The sequence below is a fragment of the Notechis scutatus genome, chromosome 5, assembly GCF_049901735.1.
Source record: "Notechis scutatus isolate UNSWTSFEM ecotype Mainland chromosome 5, rNotScu1.2, whole genome shotgun sequence".
Classification (NCBI taxonomy): Eukaryota; Metazoa; Chordata; class Lepidosauria; order Squamata; family Elapidae; genus Notechis; species Notechis scutatus.
Window position 1 is genome coordinate 20,141,900 of NC_142013.1, and position 13,209 is coordinate 20,155,108.

Genomic DNA, 13,209 nt, shown 5'->3' on the forward strand with positions numbered 1-13,209 from the left:
ATTATTCTTGTGAGGGTAGCTGGAAGGAGGGTCGCAGGACACATTGTGAATGGGTTTTTAGAGAAGGTGAGCTCTTTCTACAGTCTTATGCATCTGCTAAGAGGATCCTTAATGAAGCCTTTTAGCTACACTAGCCTGGAGCAAATCCCTTCTGTTGTTCACAATAAGAAAAACTTGAAAAATGCCATATATACTCTTCTATATAAACAGTTGTTTTTAGAAGCAGCCAGACTGGAAAATGAGCAATGAGTCACTCCTGTACTTCAGCTCTTGGGTGGACTACAAGATTTTGACAGGAAAAAGTAGAGAACTACATCTCTTCAATGCGCACACCATCCTTTTTCTTCTCTCTTTCCGAATCATGGTGTCTAAATTGGAAAGAATTCAATATACTGTATTGATAATAGTTTATTAGACTTGCTGCTGTTGATTTTTTTTTTTACAGCTACAGCCTATGGTGTCAAGCAGGACATGCACTCTGGTCAGCTATTTTATATAACTGATCAATGTCCCATTTGTATAGCAATGTTCATATTGGATGATTGGCTGACATGGTGTTAAGTAACTTCAACTGATCTTGCGCAACTGAACAAGGACAATCCCAGGAAATCCTCAAACCTGTCATTTGCCAGGGTAGTTGAGAAAAACTGCAAAAGGCAGGCCGAACAAACCAGTTCCACATTACCGTAAAGAGAACTAGTCATGTCCCTTAAATTGACAAGAGTGAAGCTTGATATCAAACAGTCCTCACTGGTGTCTTTTGACACAGAAGGAAAGTGCATCCTCCACTATGATCCCAAACTGTTATAATTAATGAAGTAGATGGAGATCAACATTAACGGGAAAATTATTGTAGGGGAAAACATCTTTAGGTGTAGAGTAATAGGTAGAGTACTGATGATGAAAAGTGAAATTTAACAATAACTAGAGATATAAGTGAATAGTTTCTGAACTATTTTAAAACAATAAGTCACCACTGTAAACTTGATAGGAGAGTCAGCTATGCCATTGCATGGTCATTAAAGATCAGGAGTCCGGTAGCTACCAAAAGAGATGCTCTGAGCTTCTTCTGATTCATAGCAAACCTTTTTCTCCAAATTAATTGTGGGACAAATTGTACTGGAGAATTAGCAGGCAGCATTCCTCTGCATATCTAAAGAGGCTACAGGTATCTCTCTTTCCATTCAGCATTGGCTGAGCTTGGGGAACAAAATAGATGAAGATATTCTTAGGAGAGATTGGATGGACAGGGAAATAAATAATTATTTATTTTATTGATCAATCAAATTGATGTGTTGCCCATCTCATAAATAAATAACTCTAACCAACCTATGAGTAAAAAGCTTAAATCATCATTTTCTTCCAACAGATGTGTCTGCAAAAGTTCTCTTCTTAGCATTTTGCCATGCTATTCTGAAGTATAACTAGGCTATCAAAGATCAATGACAATGGGAAAAGTAAAACGTTCATTTGAAACACTTTATCGAAGAAAAACTCCAATAAATAAAAGTGTTTGGTCATCATTTCAAAACCACATTAAAATATCACTTCAGTTAAATCAGAGTTTCTAAGAAACAGTTATCACTTTTCTTTCTTAATCAGTAGGAAAACAGATAGCTACTAAGGAAGAATCTGTGACTTTACATTGTAAATACAAGAGTGTTTAATCTACAGGCAAGAATTTCTTTTTTAAAAAAAATGGCTGATATGTGTTTCAAATTTATATTAAATGCCTATCTTTGTTTTATTAGGTCATAAAATATCCAAAAAAATTACACATTTTCTTGAATATGTGAGCAACAATAAGTTAAGGACGTCAGATCTTTGTATCTATCTATCTATCTATCTATCTATCTATCTATCTATCTATCTATGGTATTCAGCTTTGTTCGGGTATTTTCCCACGTCATTATAGTTGTGCTTTTAAAGTTGTACAACTATAATGTATAGTTGCACAACTATAATGACGTGGGAAAATACCCGAACAAAGCTGAATACCATACATGTAAGTACCCGCAAAAACTTAAGATTATATATATATATAAACTCTTCAAAGCAAGAGCTTATTTCCATATTTCATGAAAATAAGATCATAAGGTAAAAGAAAGGGAAATTATCTCTTATATGTATGAAATATTTACAAAACCCCTTTTGTTTTATTTTATTTATATTTTAATCAACTTTCTAAAGGGGAAAACAGTTTATACTGTTTATACATTTATACTGAAATTACATTTCACTAGTAAATCTTTAAGTACTTCCACATATTTTTTCCAAAGTGGAAATGTCATTCCAAAACTACATTTTGATCCCAACATTCACTTTCAATCACATCTATTATATTGTCACTTTTTTTTTTAGCCTGTATCACATACAGTTTCAAAGGAACTTGTAAATTCACAGGGTGGTGTAAATTCCCTAAATATTTCAATATTGTGGATAGAAAACTAGCTTCCCAACTTGATGAACTAGCTTGTGTGTAGGAACGGACTTCCATGAACAGATATTGTTCCAGTGTCATCTGTAAACAGACCTTGAAAGGCTAATACTTGAATGGGAGACTGCCTGCAAATTCCAAGGCTGTAAGATAAACTGGGAAGACAACCCCAGAAGCAGTCAGTGGTAAACAACCTATGTACTGTTGCCTGCTTACCTACAAAGTCATCAGGACTCAAGATAGACTACATTGATCAACCACATGTACATGAAGTACATACAAAGCATTTCACACCATACAGATGAGTGACAAAGACAAAATGATGAAAAATGGGAGACACTGATTACAGCATAGACAGAAAAATCATATATAATTATTGGGTAGGGACAATAGCAAAAAGGTAACAAACTACTCATGGTTAGAACTTGCTTGCTTGCTTTTCCAAGCGATGAAAAAAAATTAGGGTGCTATTAAATTTGTAACTGCATTCTTGGAAAGGTCAACAAAAGAACCATTTTGAGGATTAGCCAAATAGTAATTATTTGAATCTTCTCAAAGAACATCTGAAAGAAGAATTGACTATCAGCTAGGTTAAGTGATCTGTGCAATGTATTATCTTTGTATGTGGCAGAAGAGAACAAAAAAGTAAAATTGTCGTGTCCGTCGAGAAAGGAAGCTCGGAGACAGTGACTTGGTTTCAGCTCTTTATTGGCTCCTGAATACAGCTTAGGCTTGAAGGGAAAAACTGCGGCTTTTTATTCTCGAGCCGCGGCGGTCGCGCCAATGACACCGCTTGAATCTCCGCGATTAGTTTCCACCAATCGCGGGGATTCGCATGACCAATCAGTGCGGCTCGCCGACCAATCCGGTCGCGCGCCTTAACCACCGCGACGCGGGCTACGAGTATGTTAATTGACTTGTACAGAACACCCCTCCCCTCTTGGTTCGGTCCTACGTAACGTAGTCCCGTAGGTAGGCGGGCTTCGTACTTGTCTACTTGACTTGCGCAGCTTAGTTGTTGTTTGGTTCCCGGCCGGTTCGGTCGGGACTTCTGTTTCTCTTGGCCCTGTCGATGGAACCCCTGGAAGGTGTCGCTGGCCTCTTGTTGCAGCTCCCTCCTGGTCTACCCGGGTTGGTCGAGCTGCGACTTTCGCCGCTCCTGCCTGGTCTTTCCGGGCTGGTTGAGCTGGCCTGGCTGTTCCTTCCTGGTGAGACTTCGGGCTGGCTGTTGACTGGTGAGTATTGCTGGTTATTTCCTATTTGATCCTCTGTGTCTTCCCTCCCTCTTGGTTTGTGTTATCGGTGTCGCCTGTGTTTGGTTGCGTGTCGGTTGTGTTTTTTGTTCTTGATCTTATTTGATCGATGTGGCGTTTCCATGTTTGTCCGTCGGTTGTCTGTAGCCGGTAGGAGTGGGGTCCTGTCAGTTGGGTTATAGTTGCCGGTACCCATAGTGGGTCTCCGGTAAGGTTTTTTGCATAGACTGCGTCGCCTGGTGCAAAAACCCGGTGCTTGCTAGATGAGTCCGGGGTTTTTCCGGTTGTATGTGGGGTGTAGTCTGTCGAGTGGTGACCTTAGTTTTCTCCCCATTAGTAATTCTGCCGGGCTTTTGTTAGTCGTTGTGTTAGGGGTGATATGTTGTATTAGGAGCATTTTATTTATTTTTTCTTGTATGTCCCCGTGTTCGATCTTTTGGAGGGTTCTTTTTGTAAATTGAACCATCCGTTCTGCCCTACCATTGGCCGCCGGATGCGCCGTCGCTGTCAGTGCGTGTCGTATGCCTCGTTCCGCTAGGAATCTTTCGAATTCCAGCGAGGTGAACTGGGGTCCGTTGTCTGACACGATGACATCCGGGAGACCGTGGGTTGCGAAGAGTTTGTTTAAGACCTTGGTTACTGCATCTGTTGTGGTGGTCTTCATGTTGCTTACCTCCAGCCAGTTGGAGTAAGCATCCACCGTGATGAGGAATGTGTTCCCTTTGTGGGCCCGGCAAAGTCTATATGGAGTCTCGACCATGGTCCCCTGGGCGTTTCCCATTCTAAAATTGGTGCTGCGGGGGATTTGGTCTGGTTTCTTGGCAGCGCGAGCACTTGGCTACCCAGGCCTCGATCTCCTTGTCCATACCTGGCCACCAAGCATAGCTTCTGGCTAAAGCTTTAGTCCTCACAATCCCGGGTGCCCTTCGTGTAATAATTGTAATACCTTCCCTTGCAGTTTTTCGGTATGACCACCCTGTCCCCCATAACAAACAACCTTTCTGTAGTGACAGTTCTGTTTGCCGGTTTCGGAATGTCCTGAATGCATCATCGCTGTCTTTCTCTGGCCATCCCTTTGCTACCCAATGTAATACCCGCGCCAGACGCTTGTCTTTATTAGTCTCTCGGGCAATGTCTGACGCGGTTATGGGTAGGTCCGCAATGTCTCTATGCTGAGGGTGGTCGCCGTGGGAGCTGGGTCGTCGCTCAGGTCGGGAAGCGGCGAGCGGCTCAACGCGTCTGCATGGGAGATCGCCTTACCCGGTCTGTGTGTGAGCCGGTAGTCGTAGGCGGCGAGGAACTCAGACCACCTTGTCATCCTGGGGGATAGGATGTTCGGGTGGCCTTGTTCCCCGCCAGGATGCCTAGCAGCGGCTTGTGGTCCGTGATGAGGGTGAATCGGCGGCCGTAGAGGTACTCGTGGAACTTTTTTACTGCTGCGACGATGGCCAGTGCCTCCTTATCTAATTGGCTGTAGTTTCTTTCGGGTTTGCTGAGTGTTCTTGAAAAGAAAGCGATGGGTGCTTCTTTTCCGTCTGGGAGTGTATGGCTGAGGACAGCGCCGACGCCAAATGGTGAGGCGTCGCATGTGACGGCGATGGGTAGGGTCTCATTATACTGAATGAGAACGGCATCCGAGGTGAGCAGGTCTTTGGTATTCTTGAATGCGGTGTCCTCCCGTTTCCCCAGGTCCATTTGGCCGTCCTGTCCAGGAGCCTATGCAAAGGCTCCGCCGTGGTCGCTTTTTGGGGCAAGAACACATTGTAAAAATTTAGCAGTCCCAGAAATGCCTGCAGCTCTGTTTTGTTCTTGGGTGTGGGGGCTTCCTTTATGGCTTTGACCTTGCTTCCGGTTGGGTGGATGCCATGTCGGTCTAGGAGGTACCCCAGAAACTCGACTTGCTCTGTGTATAGCTGGCATTTCTCTTTCTTCACCTTTAGCCCGCCCCTTTGAATTTTTCTAGCACCTCCCTTAGGCGACCCTCTAGTTCCTCCTGGTTGGCTGCTGACACCAATACATCGTCAAAATAGGGAACCACCCCCTTGATTCCTCGCAGCAGTCTCTCCATGAGGCTCTGGAAGATTCCTGGGGCTACGCTGACTCCAAACTGGAGTCGGTTACAACGAAACGCCTCCCGGTGGGTGACTATTGTTTGCGCTCGGCGGTTTCTTCATCGACCGGCAGTTGCTGATAGGCTTGCGCCAGGTCGAGCCGCAAAGACCTTGCCCCCCAGCGAGTGTAATAGGTGTTGCACTACTGGGACGGGGTAGGCGCTTTGTTGCAGGGCGCAATTGAGGGTGGCCTTATAGTCCCCGCAGATCCTTACTGACCCATCTGGTTTGACTGGGGTGACTATAGGGGTCTCCCACCGGGCGTGGTCGATTGGCTGCAAAACCCCCTGTTTGACGAGTTTGTCAATCTGCTCGTCTATTTTCTTCCGGAGTGCAAAAGGCACCCGTCTGGGTTTTAGGCGTATGGGGGCGACATTTGGGTCTAGGCTAAAAGAGATAGGGGGCCTTTGTACTTGCCTAGGGTGCCGTCGAATACTTCTTGGAAGTCCCTCGCCAGCTGCTGCTCCCAGTCGGCCTCTGTGGTGTGGTTTACTCCCGTGACCTCGATCCCGAGTGGCGCGAACCATTGGAGTCCTAAAAGGCTGGGTCGGTTCCGGTCCACGATAGTCAGGGGAAGTTTCGCGGTGCGGTTTTTTGAAAGTCACCACGAACTGTCCGGTCCCAATGACGGGATGCGGTTCCCCTGATAGTCCTTGATGATCAGTTTCTGGTTCTCCAGTCCTCTTTTCTGGATGTTTGGCACCAGGCGCTTGAGTTCTTTCCAGGCGACCATGGAGAGGTAGGATCCGGAGTCTACCTCCATCCGGCATGGTTCGCCCTCGATGCTCACCTCCACGTAGACCTTCCGGGCATCCGTGGTTTCGGCATGGCCGATGGTGACCGTCTGGTGGGTTTCTTCTCTCTGTCGGCCTTCCCCGCTCCGTCGTCCTCGGTTGTCTCGGTTCCAGCGATAGTCGGCTTGGCGATCTCTGATTCTCGGGGGTGTCGTCTCGTCCCCGGTTGCTTGGTTCTCGCCGGGGGGGGCTGTGTGTCTTTTGAGTCGGCAGACTCGGGCGATGTGGCCCTTCTTGTTGCACTGCCGGCAGATCGCGCCGATAAAACGGCACTCGGATCGAAGTGGTTTCCCCGCACCCGGCGCACTGGTTCCCGACTTACGACCCCGTTGATCTCGCCGGTCCCGTCCTGTTTGTAGTCGGTGGACGTCTTCCTCCTCGTCCATGGTATCGAGGCGGAGTCCAGGTCCCCGTGGTGTGTGGTGGTTTCTCGTTGGCTTGTCTCGGGGTTTCAGTGTGGTCCCCGTTGTCTGCCCTCCGAAGTCTGGCTGCTGACTTCCGGGTGGCTTCGGCTGCGGAAGCTTCGCCAGGGCGTCCCGAGGTCGATGTTGCCTTTCGCCATCAGTCGACTTTTTAGTGCCTGATCCCTGAGGCCTAGGACCACGCGGTCTCGGAGGACATCGTCCAGGTCCCTGAACTCGCACATCCCCCTAGGTCTCGCAAGGCGGCTATAAAGTCGCTAATGCTCTCGTCTTGCCGCTGGTTTCGCCGATAGAACTCATCCCGCCGGATGAGAATGGGCACAGCGGGGCGTAGTGGTTCCGAAGGAGTGGCTCGAGATCGGCCCAGTCCATCGCCTTCACGTCCTCTGGCTTCGCGAGGGCTTTGGCCATCTTAAACACTGCGGGCCCGCAGTGTGTGAGGAAGACGGCCTTTTCTTCTGCCCGTTCGCATCCTTCAAATTGCTACTTTCGAGGAACATCAGGAATCTATCCGTGTACGATTCCCAGTCCTCGGTAGCGGGTTGAAGGGTGCTGGTGGGGTCATGCTGGCCATCTCGTCGGTCCTTTGTCTTCCTCGGGACACGTGCTCGGTGGTTATTCTTTGATCCCACCTTCGTCGCCAGTGTCGTGTCCGTCGAGAAAGGAAGCTCGGAGACAGTGACTTGGTTTCAGCTCTTTATTGGCTCCTGAATACAGCTTAGGCTTGAAGGGAAAAACTGCGGCTTTTTATTCTCGAGCCGCGGCGGTCGCGCCAATGACACCGCTTGAATCTCCCGCGATTAGTTTCCACCAATCGCGGGGATTCGCAGCGGACCAATCAGTGCGGCTCGCTCGACCAATCCGGTCGCCGCGCGCCTTAACCAATCGCGACGCTGGGCTACAGTATGTTAATTGACTTGTACAGAACAAAAATACTCTGAAGTCTTAACTATGATGAAAGCAAGAAAGGAAAACCTGGCTTCTCTTCAAATAAATTAGCTTCTATCCCTGGATTGTCATTATGGGAGAGATAAGGAAAAAATGCAAGAGAACAATTGGAGAAATAGATTCCACAGTGTGGAATTCTTTAACAATACATTTACTTAACCTGCTGTACTGCAAGTCAATGACAAACAAGTCTACTAATTTTAGTAAAGAGAGCAGGCAGACACCTTACCTTCTATAACCCTGCCTTTTGATAATAGACATACACAGATAAAGCCAAGTAAGGAAATTCTACTAGAACTGAATGGACTATTATTACAAAATTGTAAAACTGAAAAATGAAACAAGATTTAGTGGTACCTAAAAGCATTCACAAATAGGTCCCCTTTTCATAAATTATTTTTAATATTGCTGTCACAGAAGACTCTGTTTTTGATTGTTTGTAAGGAAGAAAAAAAACCTCCCTGAGAATAGTCCAATTGGACAAGAAAATGTCCCTTGACATTCTTTCCAATAGCACATGGGACAGGGACCCCAAAACTGTTTTATGGTCACCACAATGAATCCTCCCATAGGCAAGGGATGAAAGATACAATTTCTTCTGTTGTTTTAACATCAGCATCTGGGATTTAACTCTCCAGAAATGAGGAAGAGCCCTGTGCTGGACTGGACCAATTCAACACCTCCTCATATCACCTGGGGAAAGCCCACATGGAGGACTATCGGGAAGCCTCTGTGTTTATCTATTTATTCATTACGTTTACTTGCCGGAGGCATCTCTCCAGTCAGCAATGACGATTCCTCGCCAGGAACTCATTCAACCCTCGTTCTTGTCCAGCTACACCAAGCAAATCTGACTTCGCGACACACCGGTCCCTAAAAAGGGAAGGACGCCGCCGTGCCGGAGGACGGCTGTTCAGGAACGGCTTGTAGAGGGCGCTTCGCAACTCCGGTCGAGAAGGAGGAAGGCGGGCGAAATTTGAGTCCCGGCACTTTAGGATCGCGCAGTCCATCGGCAGCCGCGCAAAGCCATCCTGCCCCTTAGAATTATCCATTCACTCCATACATAGATACTCACACACACTCACACACACAGACCCCTTATCCTCGTTCAAAGGCGTCGAGCGCCGAGGGAAGCTCACCTGTTCGCGTCCCAGGTAAACCGAAATCCCCGAGCGCCCCGCCGAGCCGAGCGCACCAAGTAGGGGCGGCTTGGGGATCCAGGCTATCGGCGGGGAGAGGCTTCCCAGCTAGTTGGCAACCGCGGGGCGCCCCCTTCTGCGCTTCGGCGCGCCGGGATCCTCAGCAAGCAGCCTCTTCTCCGCCGGGATCTGCCCTGTTGGAGCGCGGCGGCTTTTTAACCGCGCCCCTTACCTGCCCGCCTTCTCTTGACGCACGGTGGGTGGCGGAGGGAAAGCCCGGTTTGTAGAAAGCGGTGAGGAAAGGAGGGAAGCGTCAAGAAAGGCAGAGAGGAGAGAAAGAGGCAGACGAGAAGAAGGAGCCGCCTGCGTTAACCTGACGCCCTTCTCGGCCAGGATACCTGCAGGCTCAAGAAGGAAGAGAAGTAGTTCTTCTCTTTGGCCAGAAATGGTCCAGCCCAGCGACTCCCAGATGCTTTAAGGCAGAGGTCTCCAAACTTGACAACTTTAAGACTTGTGGACTTCAACTCCCAGAATTCTCCAGCCAGCATAGCTGGCTGGAGAATTCTGGGAGTTGAAGTCCACAAGTCTTAAAAGTTGCCAAGTTTGGAGACCTCTGCTTTAAGGGACCGTCCCACTCCCAGAGGTGGCATTCATCAGGTTCTGACCAGTTATGGAGAACCGGTAGAGGAAATTTGGAGTACTGTGGAGCACCGGCAAATACCACCTCTGACTTTACAGTATCCTTCCCCTGCCATGCCCACCAAGCCACGCCCACAGAACCAGTAGTAAAAAAAATTGAATCCCACCACTGTCCCTTCCCCTCTTTCTTCCGGAATTCAGTCGCAGGTGTGGGGGGGGGTGGAGCTACCTCAGTGGTCACCTTGCCTTGCCTTCCAGGTTGGGAATGCTGTGGTTAGCCCTCCCGCTCACACACAGACACACACACACATTGGAACAGCTGCAGGACCCACAAATGAAAAGGAATATGGAAGAAGGATTGCCCTACAGCAGAAGTCTCCAAACTTGGCAACTTTTAAGACTTGTGGACTTCAACTGCCAGAATTCTGGGAGTTGATGTCCACAAGTCTTAAAAGTTGCCAAGTTTGGGGACCCCTGCCCTACAGTGATGTATGACCACAATGGAGCCCAACGTTTCTGTTGCCTAACATTGGTTAAGTGAGTTTTGCCCCCATGTTACAACCTTTCTTGCCACCGTTGTTAAGCGAGTCATTGTAGGAGTGAAGTTAGTAACACAGTTTCTTAAGTGAATCTGGCTCCTCCATTGATTTTGCTTGTCAGATAACAGATAATCAGAGTTGGAAGGGACCTTGTAGGTCATCTAGTCCAACCCCCTGACCAAGCAGGGAGACCCTACACCATTTCTGACAAATGACAGTCCAATCTCTTTTTGAAAGTCTCAAGTGATGGCGCTCCCACAACTTCCGAGGGAAGCTGTTCTATTGGTTGATTGTTCTCACTGTCAGAAAGTTTCTCCTTATTTCCAGGTTGAATCTCCCCTTGTTCAGTTTCCATCCATTATTCCTTGTCTGGCCTTCAGGCGCTTTAGAAAATAGCTTGACCCCTTCCTCCCTGTGGCAGCCCCTCAAATATTGGAAGACCGCTATCATGTTTCCCCTGGTCCTTCTCTTTACTAGACTAGCCAAGCCCAGTTCCTGTAACCATTCTTCATATGTTTTAATCTCCAGTCCCCTAATCATTAGGTCACAAAAAGGACTCGCGAGTCGGTTACCAAACATCTGAATTTTGATCATATGACTGTGGAGATGTGCAAGGATTGTAAGTGTGAAAAATGGTCATAGGTCACCTTTTTCAGGGCTGTTTTAACTTTGAATGGTCACTAAATGAACTGTTTTAAGTTGTGGACTGCCTGTAGTTTCTTAACTTCTCAGCAGAATGAAAGCCTTCAGATCTTGAGCAAAAGAATAAAGGAAAAAGGAATTGAGATTGGAGGATTCGAAGTCTAGAATGTACCAATATTCCTTGACTTACAACTACAATTGGTATCAGCATTTCTGTTGCAAAGCAAGGCAGTCACCCCTGATTTTACCACTTTTTTTGCCAGTTTGTTAAGCAAATCACTGCAGTTGTTAAGTGAATCACAGAGTCATTAAGTAAATCTGTCTCTCCCTATTGACTTTGCTTGACAGAAGCTGGCTGAGAAGATCTCAAATGGTGTTCACATGACCCAGGGATGGTGCAACCATCATTAATAACGTTGGTAGCCAAGTGCCTAAATTTCGATCACATGAACGTGGACATGTTGTGGTGCTTGAAAGTGTGAGGATCGGTCATAAATCTTCTTTTTTCCCCACTGGTGCTCTAACTGATTGGTCACTAAATGAACAATTGTAAGCCAAGGACTAATTCTATATCACAGACGATATGCATGAAACTCACAGTCCTCACATTCTGTTTCACTGCAGACCGAGGATCAGATTGGGTTGAGGGAGAAAAAAAAGCACTAATACGTAGAAATTCGTGGTGATCTACTACATAGCATCCAGAGATCAATCAGTTGATGAAAATCTATCTTGATCTAAAGCAAAGGTGTCAAACTAATGACGTCACAATGCCATTGTGTGACGTATCACGATGTTTTTTTCCTTTGTAGAGCTAGGGTGGATGTGATCTGCACATGATGCATCTGGCCAGTGATACCCATGATCTAAAGCAGAGGTGTCAAACTCAACTTGTCATGGCAGCATCACACAACATAATGGGACTTTTTTCCCCTTCGCTAAACTGGGTATGGGCAGGGCCAGCACATGATACATCCGGCCCGCGAGCCAGGAGTTTGACAGCCCTGATCTAAAGCAAGAGTCACCAACCTTTTGGACCTAAGGGACCACCAAACTCATAATTTAAAATCTTGCAGACCAGACACCCTGGGAAAATCCCAAAAAATGTCTGCAGGAAAATTCCCCACCCCATTTTCCTATTGATCGATCATTCTTTATTTGGGATCGCAGGATACCATCTCCAGCTCCGTTCTCAGGGGGAGAGAGAGGGAGGGAGGGAGGGGGAGAGAGAGAGACTTGTGCAAGGAAAGCAGCAGAAGCAGCAGAAGTCTTTCTTTCTCTCCCCCAAACTCCACCAGAATTGAGTCTTTGCCGGCACAGCCTCTTGGAGCAGGATGCCTTGCAGGTCCCTATGATTCATTTCGGGTGGAGTTTGAGGGAGAGAAAGAAAGACTTTCCTTGTGTGCAGCCAAAAGCAGAAGAAGAAAAAAGCAGAAAGAAACAGCCCGGTGGCTAGGCCAGGTGCATGGGGCGAGTGGGGCAAATTCCCTCCTCCGCCCTTTCCCCACTTCCCTCATTACCTCATGTTGTTCACAATGCAAGCAACGCAAGCCTTGTGTTCCCGCGAGTCATGTGGGTGGCACAGCCTTGTGTTCCCGCACAGCCTGGATTAATTGCTTTGGGGGGTGCTTTGGGGGTGACATTTCTCTGTGGACTACCAAAATTTTCTTGTGGACCATCAGTGGTCTCCAGCCCACTGGTTGGCGACCACTGATCTAAAGCATTCAACAAAATCCTGTAGGGATAATCCTCATAATTTCACTTTACAAGGAAGACTGGTGTTAATAGAGATTAGGAAAGGAAATGTGTCTCAGCGAGACCTTAGGAAATTAAGTTCTGTCTCCAAGTTCATATTTCTTCATTCTGATGGGACAAGGTCATTCACAAAATGCATTAGTAAAAGTGATACTTTATGATGTTATTTCCGTGTCAGGATATGATGTTCAATTCCAAATAACAGGGTCCTTGTGTACATCAATATAGGAATGCCAAGATAAAGTACATGATTTTGTTCTGTAGATATTGTAGAGAAAATGTTTAAATTTGAAACACAGCAAGATCAAACATGAAGATTGCCTTTTCTTTATATACCAAAGAAAATAATAAAGGTAAGCTGAAACATAGTTAATGTGACTTCAGCTCTAGCTTTCCAGAGGGCTGAAACATCAGAAATATATTCAAAGCGTGTTAGCTTTTTATATTACAAACATTAGTTGCTTTTGTTAAGCTCCAGAGAAAAAAATTAGTGTTCCCAATATTCAGAATTTCTAGACAGATTTGCTTAA

The 13,209-nt window shown here is 46.6% G+C and overlaps 1 protein-coding gene across 3 annotated transcripts in view; it reads right to left on the reverse strand.

Annotated features, from left to right (window-relative positions):
• Positions 1-13,209, reverse strand: part of LOC113416944 (gap junction beta-2 protein-like) — a 72,312-nt gene that overhangs the window by 5,298 nt on the left and 53,805 nt on the right. Inside the window, exon 1 of one of the 3 annotated variants that reach the window (XM_087966251.1) lies at positions 9,503-9,556. The exons of 1 other annotated variant lie outside the window; for it this stretch is intronic. The gene's annotated coding sequence lies outside the window, so the exon portion shown is untranslated. One more of the 3 variants, XM_026675084.2, reaches the window with a different exon arrangement.